This window comes from Arachis ipaensis, chromosome B6, assembly GCF_059453495.1.
Source record: "Arachis ipaensis isolate K30076 ecotype BB chromosome B6, ASM5945349v1, whole genome shotgun sequence".
NCBI classification, from domain to species: Eukaryota; Viridiplantae; Streptophyta; class Magnoliopsida; order Fabales; family Fabaceae; genus Arachis; species Arachis ipaensis.
Window position 1 is genome coordinate 55,709,706 of NC_142441.1, and position 11,198 is coordinate 55,720,903.

At 40.2% G+C, this 11,198-nt stretch overlaps 1 non-coding gene across 1 annotated transcript; it reads left to right on the forward strand.

Annotated features, from left to right (window-relative positions):
• Window positions 1-2,890: 2,890 nt before the first annotated feature.
• On the forward strand, window positions 2,891-2,997 carry LOC148555659 (small nucleolar RNA R71). Its single transcript, XR_015888124.1, has one exon. It is a non-coding gene; the product is annotated as a small nucleolar RNA R71 (small nucleolar RNA).
• The last annotated feature ends 8,201 nt before the right edge of the window (window positions 2,998-11,198 follow it).

Genomic DNA, 11,198 nt, shown 5'->3' on the forward strand with positions numbered 1-11,198 from the left:
TCAAAGATAAATGGTGTATCAGATACAAGGAGATTGCTTAAGGGCTTGGCTATCTTTGAAAAATCTTTAATAAACCTTCAGTAAAAACCAGCATGCCCCAAAAAGCTCCTAATTGCCCTGACATCACTGGGTGGAGGCAGTTTTTCAATAAGTTCTACTTTAGCTCTGTCAACCTCAATGCCTTGGTTAGAAACTTTGTGACCAAGGACTATTCCTCCTGTCACCATAAAGTGACATTTCTCCCAGTTCAAGACCAGATTGGTCTCTTGGCATCTTTTCAATACCAAGGCGAGGTGATGTAGGCAACTAGGGAAGGAATCTCCGAATACCGAGAAATCATCCATAAAAATTTCAATGAATTTTTCTATCATATCTGAAAAGATAGAAAGCATGCAGCGTTGGAAAGTCGCAGGTGCATTAAATAGCCTAAATGGCATGCGCCTGTAGGCAACCACTCCATATGGGCAAGTGAATGAGGTTTTCTCTTGATCCCTGGGAGCAACCACTATTTGGTTATATCCTGAATAACCGTCGAGAAAACAATAATATGCGTGCCCTGCAAGTCTTTCCAACATCTGATCCATGAATGGAAGGGGGAAATGATCTTTTCGTGTAGCCTCATTGAGCTTCCTGTAATCTATGCACATCCGCCATCCTATTACTGTCCTTGTAGGAATTAGTTCATTTTTCTCATTGGGAACCACGGTAATTCCTCCCTTTTTTGGGACGACATGCACGGGGCTAACCCAAGGGCTGTCTGAGATTGGGTAGATTACCCCCCCTTGCCATAACTTCATAACTTCCTTCTGTACCACTTCCTTCATGATTGGGTTCAACCTCCTTTGGGATTGAATGGATGGTTTAGCATCATCTTCCAGCAGTATCTTGTGCATGCATATAGCCGAACTTATCCCCTTCAGGTCAGCAAGTGTCCAACCAATGGCATCCTTGTGCTGTCGCAGTACTTTGATCAGTTCATCCTCTTGATCTTTGCTGAGGCATGAGCTTATGATCACTGGGTAATTTTGATTTTCTCCTAAGTATGCATATTTGAGAGTGGGTGGCAGTGCTTTGAGTTCAAGTTTAGGTGCTTCTGACTTTTTGTTCTCTTCCTTTGGTGCACCTGGTATGCCAATTTCTGTTGTTGCAACCTCTTCACTTGATGTACACTCTTCCTCTATTATTCTTTCGGGCTCTTCAGACTCTTCTTCTTCAAAACTCTCCTGCACTTCCTCTTCAAGTGAGTCCAACCTCATACATTCCCCCAGTTGTTCTTGTGGGTAACTCATGGCCTTGAACACATTGATTGTCATCTTTTCATTGTGTAATCTCAAGGTGGGATCACCTTTTTAGACATCAATGACAGCTCTAGTAGTGGCCAAGAACGGCCTTCTCAGGATAATGGAGGTCTTGGCTTCCTCCTGCATGTCCAGCACTACGAAGTCTGCCGGGAATATGAAGTCTCCCACTTTCACCAGCAAATTCTCTACTACGCCATGAGGGAACTTGAACGATCTGTCTGCCAACTGTAAGGCCATTTTTGTTAGTTTAGCCTCCTCTATCTTCATCTTCCTCATCATAGCTACTGACATCAAATTGATGCTGTCTCCTAAGTCACAAAGAGCTTTCTCCACTGTGATTTCCCCTATAATGCAAGGGATATGAAAACTCCCAGGATCCTTTAATATTTGGGGCAGTTTGTGCTGAATGATAGCACTACATTCTTCGGTTAGTATCACAGTCTCGTTGTTCTTCCAGCTTCTCTTCTTAGTCATGAGCTCCTTCAAGAACTTGGCGTAGAGTGGCATTTGTTCTATTGCTTCAGCAAAGGGTATGTTGATTTGCAATTTCTTGAAGATTTCCAAAAATCTCAAAAACTGATTGTCATCTCCCTTCTTCTTTAATTGCTGAGGGTATGGGACTCTTGGGACGTCTGGCTTCAGCACTCCTTCCCCTTTTTGTGAACTCAAAGTGGGAACTCGAGCTTCGTCCTGCTCTTCTTCCTCTTTATTTGAGTCCTCTTCTTGTGGTTTCTAGGGGATCTCCTTCAGTTCCTTCCCACTCCGAAGGGTGATAGCCTGACACTCCTCCCTTTTGGTTGAGTTAGTATTACTGCGAAGGTTGTGGCTGCGGATTTGCTTGAATAAGTAGCCAATTTGTGTCTCAAGTTTCTTGATAGCAGCATCCTGGTTCTGCATATTGGACATCACTTCTTCTCGGAACGCTTTACTGTCTTGAATCTCTTTGCCTATGCCTTCAAGTAGATTCTCAATCCTTGAGAGTCTGTCATCAAATGATGGTAGATTGGGATTAAAGGTGGAAGGATGAGGTAAGTTATTTTGGTTTTGATATGAATGTGGAGAGGTGTTGTTATGGGGGTGTTGATATGGTCTAGATGTGAAATATTGATGGGCTGCATTGTTGGGATTTGGGCGTCTTTGATCAGGGCCTTGGTCTTGTTGATTTCCCCACCCAAAGTTTGGGTGATTCCTCCAGCCAGGGTTGTAGGTCTTGGAGTATGGATCATGGTTTTGCCTAGCAAAATTTCCAATGTAGTTGACTTGCTCAAGACTTCCCTCTGCTTCTTCATTCACTCCTTCTTAGGTTGTTGATGAAGTGGTGATTGCTGCTACTTGGTTCCTCTCCATCTTCTTGGTTAGGTCAGCCAGCTGCTTGGCAATGAGCTTGTTCTGAGCCAGCAGAGCATCTACATTGTTTAGCTCCATCACTCCTCTAGTATTCCCCCTTTCGGAAGCATAGAAGTAGTCATTCTCTGCTACAGTTTCAATGACATCTATGGCCTCCTCAATGGTCTTCTTCTTGTTCAAAGATCCTCCGGATGAATGGTCTACGGCCTTCTTTGACTCATAAGAGAGCCCTTCAAACATTGAACATATCTGGTGGGCATCTCCTTGTTAGGTCTTTAAACCTCTCCCATGCTTCATACAGAGTCTTACCATCTTGTTGCCTGAAAGTTTGGACCTTAGCTCTCAGCCTATTAATTCGTTGAGGGGGGTAAAATCTTGCTATGAATTTGTTCACCACATCTTCCCAAGTTGTCAAGCTCTCCTTTGGGAAAGACTCCAGCCACTTGGCTGCCTTATCCTTGAATGAGAATGGAAATAAGAGCAGTCTATAGGCGTCAGGATGAACACCATTAGACTTCACTGTGTCACATATTCTCAGGAAGGTGGTTAGATGTTGATTGGGGTCTTCTTGGACACCTCCTCCAAACGAACAGTTGTTTTGAACAAGGGTGATGAGCTGTGGCTTTAGTTCAAAATTTATGGCATGGATGGTTGGCTTTTGAATGCTACTTCCACAGTTTCCTAGGTTTGGATTGATGTAAGAGCCTAAAACTCTTCTATCCTCCCCAGCATGATTTGCTCGACCTCCTCCGCCATGGTTGTGAGCCTCTTCTTCATGATGGTTCTCCATGTTTTCTTCCATGTTTGGTTCAAAGTATTCCTCCTCTTCCTCAGCACCAACTACTCTTTTTCCTTTTGCTTCCCTCCTTAATCTAAAGAAGGTCCTCTCAGGTTCAGAATTGAAGGAAGTTGAAGCCCCGCTTCTTCTCCCTGTCATACAACCCACAACTACAAGCAAGGAAAATAGATGCAGAAAGTATTTCTGTCAGAATGACTGTTAGTGTGAGTGATGTAATATACAAACAGTTAGTGGGTCAGTGGAATGAATGATAAATAACTAAAAACGAAAAAGTAGGGGGAAGGGAAGAAATTAACTAAAACTGAAAGTAAATTACTCAAACAGAAAATTAAATCAAACAAAAATAAAATGCTCAATCTAGTTACCCTCCAATTTAATCATTGTTGATGCACAATCAATCCCCGGAAACGGCGCCATAAACTTGATGCACGGAAAACTTATCTCATAACAAATTTCCTTCGGCAAGTGTACCGAATTTGTCGTCAAGTAAAAACTCACAATAGAGTGAGGTCGAATCCCACAGGGATTAATTGATCAAGCAACTTTAATTAGAGGAATGTTCTAGTTGAGCGAATCAAAATTTGAGTTGAGAATTGCAGAAAATTAAATGGCGGGAAAGTAAATAACAGAAAAGTAAATGCTAGAAATAAAGAGCTGAATATAGATGACGGAAATTAAATTGCAGAATCTTAAATGGGAATGGGGTAATTGCTCATAAACGTAAATGACAGAAATTAAAGAGAATGGGTAAGATTAGAAATGGGGAGTTCATTGGGCTCAGGAGATGTTGCATTCTCTGGATCAATTTCATTTTCATCTCTTCCTCAATCAATGCACTCATTGATCTCCTTGGCAATCTTAAGTGATCGAATTACAATTCCTTGTAATTCAATCTCTCAAATCTTGATCAATAGCCAATTCCTTGGTCAATTGCTCATGAGAAGAGATGAAGTATGGTCACTGATTATACCACATGCATTTCCCAAATCAAGTGTTGAGAGGATTATAGTCACATATCCATCCAAACCCAATTTGGTTCAGCATGAGAAAGCATTTCTAGCATGATCTCTTCATTCCTCTTTCAAGGTTCAGAAGAGATCCAAGTTTGAATAGCTTCTTTTCCAAGATAACTACCCAATTGGATGAAGATCGAAAGCTTTCAAGTAAAATCAAGAGAAAAGATAGAAGAAGAATAATGAAAACTAGTATTGATCCATCAAATTACAACAGAGCTCCCTAACCCAATGAAAGGGGTTTAGTTGTTCATATCTCTGGAAAATGAAAACAAAGATGGAGAATACATGATGAAACTAGAAGTTCAGAGAAAGTAAAATACAGAGAGTAGTTCTATGCCAAGAGGCTCCCTCTAATTTCTAACTCTCCTTTTAATTCAAAGCTACTCCTATATATACTACTCTTCTGATCTTCTAGTTGGCTCTTCAAGTCTTGGGTATGGGCCTTTGGATCTTGAGTTTGAAGCAGTTATCTTCTTCATTGGGCTTAGTTTTACTTGCAGAGAGAAAGTATGAAGTGGGCAGAGACTTTAGCTCAGGACGTTAGTGGTGTTAACGTTTAAGTGGAAATATGGGTTCGAGAACGTTAGTGACAATCACTTTTTTCACTAACGTTCCTCACCAAAGTAAGAGCCACGTTAACTCCAACGTTAGTGGCACAAACATTGCTACTAATGTTGCCTCTTTGTCCTTCGCACACGTTATTGGGACTTACCTTTCCCAATAACGTTGAGAAGTCTCCCCCTTTCCTATGTTAGAGTCCACATTAACTTAGTTAACGGGGCTCTTTTAACGTAGGCTTGCCAACCTTCGAGAACGTTAGTGACACTTACCTTTGTCACTAACGTTCCAATGTGCCCATATTTCTCACGTTAGAGTCTACGTTAACTAGGTTAACATGGCTTCTAACGTGGCCATGCTAGCCATCTCCAACGTTAGTGACAAAGTTGAGTGTCACTAACGTTGGCTCATCATTCCCTTATCCATGTTAGCTTCCACGTTAACTTAGTTAACGTGGGAGTTAACGTGGCTCATAGTGGCTTGTGTGGGTTCATTCCAACGTTAGTGACAATGTTAGGTGTCACTAACGTTGGCGATCACATTCTTGCTTCACGTTAACTTCCACGTTAACTAAGTTAACGTTAACTAAGTTAACGTGGGAGTTAACGTGGCTTATGGAGGCTTGGCCAACGTTAGTGACAAAGGTGAATGTCACTAATGTTGGCTTCTCTCTTGCTTCTTAATATTAGAGCCCACGTTAACTAAGTTAACGTGGCCACTTATGAGCTTGGTCCAACGTTAGTGACAAAGGTAAGTGTCACTAACGTTGGCTCCATTTCCTTTTCTCCACGTTAGAGTTCACGTTAACTTAGTTAACGTGACTCTTAACGTGGCAATGATGGCTTCGAGAGCGTTATTGGCGATTACTTTTCTCATTAACTTTGCAAGTTACTCCCATTCCACGTTAGGAGTTATGTTAATTAGATTAACGTGGCTGCTAACGTGGTTCTTCCTTGCTTCCTTTGTCCTGAAATAAAGCAATAGAGTGCATCAAAGTTTTAGTCTAAGTCATGGGAAGTACAACATCCAATTTGTCATTAAATTCATGCAAAATCCTCATGAAATCATGTAAAGTGCACAATGTATGCTTGAATCAAGATGTAAGTGAATATCTACCCAAAACTAGCTTATTTTCTAAGGAAATGCATGAAACTACCCTAAAAACAGTAAAGAAAAGGTTAGTAAAACTGGCCAAAATGCCCTGGCATCAATTACGGCTTCCTCCAATTGTCCCAATACAAAGTCACGTTCCCCATTGTCCACTGAAGTTTCTAGTGTCTCCTTCATGCTACGTTCTTCATTAGATTCTCTACATGAAGCTATGGGAGTTCCTTGAGTGTCCAACCGTTAAGAGGCTAATCGATTTATGACCTCGGTCAGGGCAGTCGTGAATTCTATTACCTTCTTAGTCATCCTTTCTTGCCCTTTGATGGGATATTTTTGCGGAGAAACGAATTTCTCCAAGACACCCAAATCCAACCGGCAAGTGCACTGGGTCGCATCAAGTAATAATAACACACGGGAGTGAGGTCGATCCCACAGGGATTGAAGGATTGAGCAATTTTAGTTTGGTGGTTGATTTAGTCAAGCGAATCAAGATTTGGTTGAGAAATTTGTGATTTGCAGAATTTAAATTGCATAGAAAGTAAAGGGAATGTGCAATTGGCATGAAATTAAAGAGAGCTGAAATTTAAAGTGCTGAATCTTAAAGAACAAGAAATTAAATGGTAGAAACTTAGAACGCAAGAAATGTAAATTGCAGAATCTTAAAGTGCAAGAAATGTAAATGGCTTGAATTGTAAAGGGAATTGGGAGTTGGATTTGCAGGAATTAAACAAGGGAAATTAAAATTCAACAAGCAGAGGAATAGAAGAACACTTGGATTGAATCAGATCTAGAAACAGAATTGTAAATGAGCATGAAAACGGTAAACAGGGAATGGGATCCGGATCTCAGGACCCAAGAGACTAGAAAACCAAGTCCAGATCTCAATGCCTTCCTAGATCCAACAAGAACAATTGCAAAGGAAATTGTAAATTGCAAAGAAAGTAGATGAAGAACAATTAACCGAAACTGAAATTCAATTAATCAGAAAATTAAACAAGATTCCAAGGTGAAAAGTAAAGAGTGTTGGGCAAGAACAAGGAAGAAGAGAGATCAATTCTCCTCCCAAATTCTCTTGAATTAAAACAACAATGCTCAGAAAAATAAAAGTGAGCTCTCAATCAAACCAGAAAAGAAAAGCTCTCTGAAAACTCAAAGGGAAGCTCCCTTAAAACTTAAATTCTAATCTATTTATACACTTTCTTCAAATGGTCTTCAAGCCTTTAATTGGGCCTTTGCTCTTGGTGGAATTGGGTTGAGAGAGGCCTTGGTTGATTGCTCTTGGAGTTTGGAGAAGAACCGAATTGAACCGGGTTGGAATCATGAAAGCTTGAGTAAAAGTTGGAGTAAAAGTTAGGGTCTAACTTTTGCTCCAACTTTTCACATCAGCACCCTTGTTTTGCTGATACCAACGTTGGGGCAAAAGTTAGGGGTCTAACTTTTGCTCCAACGTTGGCCTCCCCTTAGTTATTCATGGCGCCAACATTAGCCAGAAAGTTAGGGGCTAACGTTGGCGCAAACTTTTGCTAGCCCAGGGAGTTTTTCAAGCGCCAACGTTAGCCAAAAAGTTAGGGGCTAACGTTGGCGCAAACTTTTGGTGCATCCAGGGAGTGTTTTTCATGCCAAAAGTTAGCGAAAAAGTTAGGGGCTAACTTTTGCTCCAACTTTTGCCCAAAAGTTAGCCAAAAAGTTAGGGGCTAACTTTTGCTCCAGCTTTTGCTTCCTGGCTCATAATTAATTCAAGACTCAAGTCATTCCTCCTAGCCATTCCTTCTTGCATCAACCTTTCTCTAAGCTTTCTTCACCTATCATCAATCAACCAAACACATCAAAGCTATGCTCAAAATCATGAGATATTCATTCTTTCATAATATATGACAATTATAGCATAAAACCTCATGAAATAGCATGAATTCATACATGGTTGATTAAATCAAAGGAAACATGAAAATCTACCCAATTGGCTTGCTTTTGGCTCAAGAAAGTGCATAATTCAATTGAAAACAAAAGAAAAAGGCTAGTGAAACTAGGCTAAGATGACTTGTCATCACAACACCAAACTTAAAGCTTGCTTGTCCCCAAGCAAGAAATGAATTATGCTCATAGGTTCTTTCACTTAAGACGGATTGAAGAATAAATTGTAAGGTCCTGTGAGTGAAGTGATTAAGTGTCAATGGGGTGAACTCTAAATCATATGCTCTTGCAAGGGCTTCAGTGCTCACTAGTCCTCACATATTGGGAGTCTTAGGTCTTAGGATTTTCATCCAAATGGTATCATGGAGATCTCTTTATATGTAGTCACCTTGAAGCAGCTTATAGTTTCTTTGCTTTGGCCTTAACTCTAAGTGTCATGTCTCAAAGCGGCTCTTTAAATAAGCTTTCAATCAATACTCCTAAACCAGTTGGTTTTAAGGTATTAGGTGTTAAAGCACCCCTAAGGATTTACTTGCTCAAGCCTCTTTCTTTGACACAACTCAACCACAAGCATTTACTAGGCTAACAACTCTTTGAGTCATTATTTCTTCTTTCTTTTCTGCCTAGTAATTGATGCTCAGAGCCTTGAGCCATGTTCTTTTTGTTTTTGTATTTTCTTTCTTTTCTTTTGTTTTGTTTGCTGCTTCTTGGATCAATAGATTTTTGAGAATCTCCACAATACTTCTTTGAACTTCATGTCCTGCCTATGAGCTCCCATGCAAGTTTTCACAAGCATGCAACCTCAATACATAATCATACAACTAGAACCGCCACTTCTCCTAATCTTTTGCTTGCCTCAAAATTGTTTAATTCTTCAATCCTTCTTTTCAAAGAACTTTCATGTGATGAAAAATTTTTTTGAACATTGAGTGCAAACAAGTTTTGAAGAGAAAAATGTTGTGAATGATCAAGCATCTTGCTTATTGAATTACAGAAAAAAAACCATGCTAAACAGACAGATAATCAGGGAAACTAAACCACTCTCAATCATAGCAGTGTTTGATGTAAGATAATCACTTAACAATACAACCTTTTGGAGTTTGCTTGCTTTACTCCTCCTCATCATCATCACTGATCCACACATTCCTCTTTCATTTCTTTGGTTGATGATGCTTAATCCTTCCAAAAGCTTGTATGGACCTCTGCAATGATATTGAAAGTTGCTTGTTTCCCAAGCACTTGGAAACAATGGTTAGTCTGGCTGATTTATTTATGGGCTTTTGAACTTACTTTGGTGTGAGAACACCAAACTTAGTACCTTGCCAATGGGTTTCATGCATCAAATTAACCATGTGTGATAACTTTTTTTTTCTTTTCTTCTTCTTTTTCAAAAGCAATAAAACTGAAAACTAGGAAACAGCAGAATAGTTAACTAGTTCATCCAACATGCTTGAAGCCAGCATTATGCAGAAAGTGAGAATGTGTTTTATAATGGGATTTTGGTGAAACACCAAACTTAGAATCCTGCATTCTCCTTTAGATTGTTTTGGTGTGCAACACCAAACTTAGCTTCTTGCATTATAGATAAAACTACTTAACCTTTTTATTAAAATAGTTATGAACAGAAAACTACCTCAGGTTGGGTTGCCTCCCAACAAGCGCTCTTTTATTGTCACTAGCTTGACATCCTTCATCCTCTGATCATGGAAGTTAAGGCTTCTGTTGCCTTAGGTTTCCTTCTCTTGCTATGGGCTTCCTTCTTTCTGTTTCTCTTTCCATAGCCTTCTTACTTTCCTCCATGACTCCCTTCTCTTTTAATCCAACATCCTTTTCATGGCTCTTTGGGTTCAGAGTCCCCTTCTTCTCTCTCAATTCAGCAAGGTTTTGAACCAGTTGTTCTATCTGCCTTTCAAGTCTTCTGAGTGAAGCCTCTTAGTTCTTGCTTATCATCTCTTGATGTTTCTTTATTTCTTCCTGCTCTATTGCCATCATTTCTTGAATTTTTATGGACCTCTCCATCAGCATTTCTAGAATATAGATTCTTTGAAAGGTTGGGAGTGGTTGCGGCTGTGTCAATTGTGGTGGTCGATGAAGGTCATTTTGGGCGAATGGTGAGGTAGGACGGGGTTAGAAGTGCGTGTGATTGTTGTTGTGGGGGTGTGTTTTAAGTTGATTTTTGAAGCTGGGATTGTTGCTGTTGAAGTCCCTTGGTCTTTGGTTTTGGTTCTCAACCCCCCTCCTATTAGAATGAGTTCTCCAAGGTGGATTGTACACATCATTCTGAGGCCTGTGTTGGAGCATGCTAGAGTGATTGCTTGGAGACTGTAGTTGCTCATAACTTTGTTGCTCATGGTTAATGGCCCCAAAACTGTGTTCAGCTTGATTACACCCATATGAGCTTTGAGTCAGGTTGTATGTATGTACTACAGCATGTCTCAACTCAGTGATTTTTCTAGCCATCATGTCTAGTTGATGCATCTGCTTGTTTTGGTTTATGACTGCACGAGCACCTTCAATTTCTTTCTCTTGTGTGAATGGATGCACTTCTACCTCTGGCTTAACAACTCTCTGTGATGGGTTCAACTTGACTAGGAGTCCACTCATCAGTTCTTCCCATCCGATAATGCTTCCTTGTGGAAAAGCTTCAAACCATTGGGCAACATCATTCATGGCTATGGATAGTTGCTTCGAACTATGGGTTACATTATCATCCAAGGTGGGGATATTACTCTCATGATTGCTAGAATTTGTTGAGTTCCCCTCCATGATCTGCACAGTTACAAACAATTCAAGTGATGATTGAATATTTTCAAGCTCAGAATGTGATTCAGAAGGTTAGCTGGCACAAAGTATCAAACAGTTGATGGACTTGGGAGATTAGTGGCAGAAATTGCGTCTCTTGTGTAAGCAAGAGCATTGCATAGAGCCAGAAATTTCCCGGAAAACTTCACTTTGTTGCTAAAGCGAAGTTTCAGTCATCTCAGGAAAAAATTCAAACAGTTAGTGGGTTAATTGAAAATTAGAGAAACAGAAAATAAAAATGCTAGATCTAGATCACCACCTCACTTAGTCATTGTCAATCTAATCAATCCCCGGCAACGGCGCCAAAAACTTGATGGGATATTTTGCGGAGAAACGAATTTCTCCAAGACACCCAAA